This window comes from Lathyrus oleraceus, chromosome 2, assembly GCF_024323335.1.
Source record: "Lathyrus oleraceus cultivar Zhongwan6 chromosome 2, CAAS_Psat_ZW6_1.0, whole genome shotgun sequence".
NCBI lineage: Eukaryota > Viridiplantae > Streptophyta > Magnoliopsida > Fabales > Fabaceae > Lathyrus > Lathyrus oleraceus.
In genome coordinates, this window is record NC_066580.1 from 345582220 (window position 1) to 345590917 (window position 8698).

The following is an 8698-nucleotide window of genomic DNA, read 5'->3' on the forward strand; positions in this document are numbered from 1 at the left end:
CCAAGACAAAGATCTCAAATCCTTGGGGAACCCGTTATCACAATTTCTTGTTTTCTCTCTTATAATTATGTAAAATAGAGTTAATTTTGTAATCCAGTCTCTTGAGTGTGGTAGTATACCATAGTTCTCAAATTCTAGCAAGGTTGTTGGTGTATGAAAGATACTAATTGGTTCCTTTTTCCAGATTAAGCATGCATGTATCCAGTCTCTTAAGTGTGATAGTATACCATAGACGTTCCACTCATTGTTGTAGAAAATTAATTCTATTTGGAGAATCGTTCATTGTATTTGCAGGTTATATAAGATTGTGGTAAATGTTTCTTAACATGTTCTTATTTGACCCTTACTTCCCTTAGCATCACTTATGTTTGGGTTAATTTTTAATTCATTTATTATTTTAACTATTTCTAAAAAATTCAGACAAATGAGGACTAAAAATTGACATTGAGGCTACATCAACACCATATTATGGAATGTCCATTCCCTTGACTATCAAACTTAGCGTTGAGTATCACTAATTTGTTTCCCATGTGTAAGGTGAATTACAAATAACAAAATGTAACTTATGTATATAAATAATATATATTATTTATATATAAAATTAATAGTCAAGGACATTAATAATTTGCATAAGGGTGCTAAACCATAATTTTTTGGAGTAGTTTTTTTATTTCTCTTTTGTGATTTTTTTTTCCAATAGGCATTTCTATTTTCTTTTTTGTGATTAACATTGGATTGATCCAATTGTAGGTGATGGTTAAGAAAAGTAAAAAATAATAAGAAGAAAAACAATTATGCATCATGTTAGATAGTTCTCCAAATGCTACATATAATATTAGGTGATGTATTTGTAACCCAAACTCACTATATTAATTCATAAGATAGCATTCTATTCTTTTAGATTGTATGTGTAAGAATGAGTTGAATCAACTTGAAGAAGCACCTAAGGTATGCATGTTATTTGTGTTTCTTACTTTAATTAATAAGCCTATGATACCCCTTTTTAGGAGAGATCTATTAAACATAGAGTTTGTGGTACCATTTTCCTCCAAACATGCTACTAATAATGTGTAGTGGCACTGAAACTAAGACTCCACTTTTAATAGCTCTTTTAAAGAGCTATTATAGGTGATTTAATATCATTTAAATGTGCTACTGAATACTAAAAAAACGCTATTAAAACACTTTTTGGTATATTGTCTATTGATTTAAGCTGAATTTTTTAGGGTTTTTTCCTTTCAAGTTTCTCTTTTCTCATCATTTTTCTCTCCCCTAAAATAATTAACTTTTTATTTATTTATTTATTTATTTATTTATTTATTTGAGTTTAATTGAAATACACTGACAGTGTAAAAGGATTTTACACCGTCAGTTAATAATAGACGTCGAATATTAAAAGAAGTTTGACTTTTATTTTAAAAATCTATAAAGTAATACAAATGGATGATGGTGATGAATCGACGGTGTAAAACTTTTTACACTGACAGTGTATAGTAATTAATCTCTATTTATTTTTCAAGAACCTTGTTCCTTCAACTCCCCTTCTCCATTATCCATTTTAAATTCTTATTTAATTTATTAATTCTCAAGATTATTATTATCATTATTATTAACTAGCGTTCAGACGGGCACTCCCGTGCCCGTCTGCCCGCTTTTTTTAATGCGCACAGCAGAGAAAAATAAATATTTCTTTTTCTTTTTTTGAGGTTTCTACTGTAGGTTGCATTAAAAATAATATTATTACATTTTGAAAATGGTAAATAAAGATATTCAAAATTATATCGAAGCATGCAAGATAATATTGATATTGTGTAATCAATGACGTTCTTTAAGAGGAATGCCGAACATGAAATCTCTATTCGAAGTATTTTCTTTTTCCCTGCAATTGTTTTCCGTAGTAAAGAAAAAAATGTAAGACTCTTAAATTAGAAAATTTTTAGAGAAAAAGATAGTAAAATTAATAGTAAGTTGTGTAATATAGCTTTTTCTTACCTTATAAAGATTTGAATCAATTCTTCGTACATCCCTTTATCAATGCGCTCTTGAGATTTAAAAAACTACAAATACATGACGAAATGTCATATTATAAAAGAAATATATTCAGAACATATGTCTCGTTTGAATATAATATGCTTTATTGCGACACAAATAATACCTGGAGAATGGAGATACTTTATTTTAGTCTAGATTTGGTAGAACAACAATTATGACTTGTTTCTGAATTACCTGGATTTCTGGTAAATAAGGAAAACAATGGACTTAGTAAATATATATGGTTTTATTTACATAAACCACAAATAGCAGTTAAATTCATGCATTCAAAAATAATCTAGAGTAAATATATTCTTAAATGAATTAAATAAAAAACCTCTCCATCCTTTGAGATATTATTTCTCTTTTCACCATTTTCCAAAGTTGTGTTTTATCTGTTATCACTATGGAGCTCCAACCGATGGAGTAAATTTTCAAACGTTTGACCTGTTTCAATGAGGATGATAAAAATGTTACTGAAAGAGTGATGAAAGTGCAAGATTTTTTTTATACGTATTACGGAAAAGATAAATACACCTTATTGTCGAGTTTGTCGATGGATGAAATACTTTGTTCATCCTTCCATGTGTTCCATTTATCTTCAAAGTTTGTTATCTAAAATTTATTGCATAAGAATAGTGAGAATAACTATCACCCCATTTATATCTAACATAAAAACATAAAATAAATGATTAAGTATAACTTACTTTCATGTTGAAGCAAGTTTCAACATTCTTTCGTCTCAACTCCTTACATAATTGAAAGATTTCATCGTGTTCTAGTTTGGCTGTATATTAAAGCAAAAGAAAATTATATTTAGTTATTATCTATCTATGATATAAATAATACAATATAAGCTTGGTATGACGTGTAACCAAAATGGGAATCAACGTGTGAGCAATTTTTTCAATGTACTTAATAAATACCTGCGGGTGCGATAAAAGAATTTGTTTGTAGACTACATTTTTTGTGTAGTCACCATCTTCTCCTTTCAATTTTCCTTCCCTGGTTAAAAATCTTGTTGTAGTCTGTGAAACACCCCTGATAAAGCCACATATAACTGTCCATGACTAAAAACATGTTGTGGAAGATATATTCCAACATTTGGAATGGTTTGTCCTTATGATTTATTTATTGTAATTGCAAAACTTAGTCGCACAGGAAACTGCTTTCTACTAAGGACAAAAGGCAGACCATCACTTCCAGATGTTTTTATTTTAATTCTAGGCAAAAAAGTATGTTTTCCTGCGTTGCTTCCTGTCAGGATTTCCACATCCAACATATTCATAAATAAACCACGACATAATAACCGGGTCCCATTACACAATCCATATCTAGGATCTAGATTTCGTAACAACATCAATGGTGCACCCTTTTTTATCTTTAGAATATGTGGTGGCAAACTACCTTGTGCAATTGAGTTTAAGAATTCTTGCTGGTATAAATTATGATTATCTCCTTCAACCTCGTCAAACGATAATAAATTATGTTCTTCTCCTGGAAACTGATCGATAATCATATCATTCAATTTCTGGACATCATCATTTGTTGGTGTCAAAATAGCTCTTTGTACCATATATGGGGCATCCCAACCATGCAATTCTAAATTAGGAAAAATATGTTGGATAAGTACTTGTATGGAATGTTCACCTTCCCATGGGATTGCAATATGTAAAGGTAACCTCACCCTGTCATCTGGTTTGGTAGGTTCAACACCATCACCAATGCGAATAAGAAATTCTGCAAACTCTTGATCATGCAATGATCGCATATTTTGACGCAAATGCAAAATCTTGGTATGATTCCATAAATGAGACTGAATAATACACACTGAAATCATTTGTGCCTTAGTACCTTTTCTTACAACAGGAAGAACTTGACGAAAATCCCCCCCCCCCCCATGATCAGAACTTTTCCACCAAATGGAGCATTGTTGCTACAAATGTCTTGTAATGATCGATCTAAGGCTTCCAAACAATTTTTGTTTGTCATTGGTGCTTCATCCCAAATTATTGCGGCAGCAACTCTAATGAGATTTTCAAGATCCTTTTGCTTTTCAATACTACAAATGGAACTCGGTTGAATATCAATAGGGATCTTAAATCGAGAGTGTGCAGTCCTACCACCGGGTAACAATGTTGCAGCTATACCAGATGATGCAGTTGCTAAGACAATTTCTCCTCTACTTCTTAAACTTGCCATTAATGTTCTATAAAGGAATGTTTTACCTGTTCCTCCTGGACCATCAACAAAAAAATACCCCACTATGTTTTTGAACAATTACATTCATAATGGTGTTGGATGCAATCATTTGATCATTATTTAACTTAGTAATAGATTCAATATCTTCATTGGGGATATCGATCGCTAACTCCTCTTGTATGATACTTGGAACTGCACCTCTGTCTATTGTATTAGGGGGTAAATATGGGAGATCATAATCATCAATCTTTTTACCGTGCAGGTTTAAGAGTTCATTCAAGTCCTTCAACAACATATTAGTTAAGTCTGATTCCACAACATTGTTAGCTGTTTGATAATCCTCTACCATATGTGTAAAAAACTCATTCCAAAGGCCTCTAACATCAGTAGGTTCACAAAATATTAAAATCGTCATGAATAACCTTCGTAAAGCATATGGCATTCGGAGACTCGTAGCCTCAACCAAACAATCACGAATACTATGATCAGTCTCTAGAAATCCCCTAACCTCGGCTGATTTTTTGAATGTACTGAAAGTCATGCCGTTATTTGTAAGAAGATATTCCCAACTGGTTGGACCTGTGACATGCGATAACAACAGTCGCAAGTAAAAATTATCTCCCTCCGAAGGTGATACCGTATAGATTCTCCCGATAACTTTTCTTGTTGATCGCCTACGATGCCATTCCATACCCCGCTTGTTCCAACAATAATGCTCTTGAATCTCTCTATACAGATACTTTCTTGCTTGTGGATCTCGTAGATTCAATGCAAAGAATTGTGTGAGCATTTTTTTGGAGTTGCGTTCATTATTTAGGACATTTGCAATTTGCTGATGATCATAAAAGCGCACTTGATGGCGGTTCGGCAAGTGGATCTGCAATCTTTCAACCGAAGGATATAATCGGTAAAGAGTGAATCGAAATATTTTCCATAATGCCTCGGGAGCACAAATCCATCTTGCATCAACATATTGCTGAACTTCATCCATGTACGATCCTTTATGAAACTCCATAGCCACACGATCAGGGCCCTTGTATACATATTTGAATAGATACTTGATACTTTTAATGCTACTGCAAATCTCTACATTGATGTGACAATCATACTTTAACAGTAACCAAGGGTTATAAGGAACCACCCATCTATTATCGACAGACCTATCTCCACCTAACGATACAGACTCATCAAACTTTCTCCTATACTCGGGATATGAGTCAGTGCCTTGACGTGTTTCATCCAAGAATTGTTTGGGATACCTTTTTTTACAATGTCCGTCTTTCATACATGGAGACTTTCGGTTGATTATGCCGCAAGGTCCGTGGATCATATGTCTTACAACAACTTCATGCAACTGTGGTTCACATTCTAATTTAGGTATTTCTTCTCTTACCATACTATTATAATCTTTTGGGTCACGCAACTTATCGTTACTTTCCAAGACCAACAACATATGCACATGCGGCAGTCCTCGCTTTTGAAATTCAGTGACATACATGTAGCTTTTAACTTTACCCAAGACTCCTTTATTAATAACATCATCCTTCAATTTCTCAAATTTCGAACGAAATATTCTTGTTAGCAAATCTGGACGATCTTGTGGTGTTTGAAAAGGCAAAAGTTTTGATGTTATCTCACTCCAAGAAGGATTGCATGTCATTGTTAGAAAAATATCTGGTTTACCGCCATTAAGAACAATAGCCATGCCATCTTCATAACGTTGTGTCATGTCTCGACGACCGCCAATAAATGATGATGGCAATATTGTTCTTTTTCCAATGTTCTCTACGATGATTCATGAAATGCATTATTATTAGAATATATGAATTATTATCATTAGAAGTACAACTAACTATTAATCTAAAACTGTATATTTATGCTATATGAATTTGTACCTACATTAGTTTCACCAACATGCAAAGCATCATGTAAACCTTGGTACAATTCAGAACGTATATCACTTTGGTGCTCTTTAATCCACCTTAATCTCCCTGATTCAATCTTGACATAATTGTCTATAACATATTGTTGCAACAGTCGACACGCATTTAACAACATTGATTGATCATTTGGGCGAATCTACAGTTGATTGAAAAAAATGTCGGTGTTAAATGTAAAGTTTTTTAAACAACACTTAGCTAAGTAGATTATCTACTAAAATTAATCCAAATTTACCTGAAGCATGTAACTGTAATATGCTCGACATGACACTCTTCGTCCATTGCAATTTATTATGTTGATGTCCCAACCATGCGTCCCAAATGGAAACAATACAGGGTATTCCAAAGGATCATAATATCCTTTTGTCTCTTGAACTTTCTTGAGATTTCCATCACAACGAATGACATTAATATCCCTTCTATAATCCATAGAATCTGCATCACATCCAACAATAATTGTCGCAACTTGTTCAGCAGTTGGAAGATTGTATTGATGGTGATTACTTGGACGCTCCTTAAGTATGAGGCTACATTCACTGATATTTGGAAGTATTGAAAGTTGCTTGAACCTAATTACAAAAGGATTAAACTGATGGAGCATTTTTTGTAATTTGTGAACTACATTTTGGTGCAGCTGTGGATTTTCCTGCATTCTATTATGTAGCTCATTATCGGTGTCGTAGATGTATAGTTGTAAGAAACGCGGCCTGACACTCTCATTTGGATAGAAACCTCCTATGTTATGGTAAAAAGCACCTTGAGCACGAAATGTGTATATACCACGACCAGATGCAAGAATATTCTCATCAACATGGACACCAATTGAAGTGAATGAAAGCACATGGTTATAACTTCGAATATGTTGCCTAAAATGTTTTCCTTCAGCTGAACCATCCAAAAATAATTGTTGAAATTCTATAGGAGCATCAACTCGTGAGAATGATACCTTTCCACCATTACAACACGTGTCACGTGATTCATGATGAAACAATCTTGCATGACAGTGTCTACAGGTAAATGGATGAGGCAACCGGGATTTTGCCATCATCGTATTATTTTTGAAATTTCGAGCAATATTGTGCTTTGCTCGAAAAGCATGTCCTGATTCTACAGGCAGGAGTTTGATATTGATTACTAAATATTGTCTAAAATCTAAAGTACAAATAAAAAATATATGCAAGATGCTTCAATTATTATATTTTAATATTGCATGATTTTAAATTTTATGTCACATGAGCAAATGCTACATTTATTTGAAGCAAATTTTTTACGAACATACCTTGAGGGCGACGTGATAATGCATCATTTTCTCTGACGTCCATGTTAACATATGATATTACTGCATCCTCCAAAGCTTCATCAACATCCATATCATCTGATACAAAAATAATAATTAATATATATACATTTGTAAAAATTAATACTCGCATACTTAGAACTATATCACTTATACCTGTATTGGATTAACTCGTGTTGTTTCGTTGATTAGGTGATGTGCAATTATGATCTGCGGGTTTAAATACATAAAATAAGATATGACGAAAGTGAACAAAATTATGAAATGTAATATATAATATATATATTGATAATCACCAACCAAGTGCAACATCATTAACATGTGTAATTCTACTTGGGCCGGCTTCACTGTCATGAGTTCCTTGAAAGTGTGATCTTGGAAAAGTCATATTTGTAAAATTTTGAAATGAAACTCTCGACTGACTGTTTATAGGGAGAGATGTTTGAGCTTGTTTCTCTTGCTCTTTTCGCCGCCTATAATTTTCACGTCGTCTCGACAAATTGTTTTCTCTCTGCTCGTTGCTTATATTTTGTCTCCTTCCTTTCATTTTCGGCCCTTCTTGACCTCTGTTGTTGACTTGATATTTGACGGGTATTATTTTCCATTTTATTAATGTAATTGTCAACTGGAAACTATACCGAATCCTCTACAAAAACATAAAATAAAAAAAAATTATGAAAATTAAAAAAATAAGCATGAATAACATATAATCATTATATTATTCTATATACTATTTTATTAAGTTATATCATTATATTATGCTTATAAAAAATTATATAAACATATAATCAAATTATTAATAAACATAAACATAACTTGATATGGTATTCTATATACTATTTTCATAACTTGATATGGTATTCTATATACTATTAGCACAGTAAAAAATAGTATATAGAATAATATATGTTTATATGAAAATAACTTGACATAATCATTATATTATGCTTATAAAAAATGCTTATATGCTTAATAAAAATTATGAAAATTAAAGAAATAAGCATGAATAACTTGATATATTATTCACTTGATATATTTTCATACTATATACTAATTTAACTTTATATATTTTCATACTATATACTAATTTAACTCGATAAATAATTTATCTTAAAATTAAAATAAAAAAAATGGTATTCTATAAGAGAGAACAAAGTCAAAATGCAATGAAAAAAAAACGGGAGTGATACTTTTCTTCTCTCTAACACTTTCTATTCCCTTACATTTT

The 8698-nt window shown here is 32.0% G+C and overlaps 1 pseudogene; it reads right to left on the bottom strand.

Moving 5' to 3' along the window:
* Window positions 1-1815: 1815 nt before the first annotated feature.
* Window positions 1816-7858, bottom strand: LOC127123200 (uncharacterized; annotated as a pseudogene).
* Between the last annotated feature and the right edge of the window lie 840 nt (window positions 7859-8698).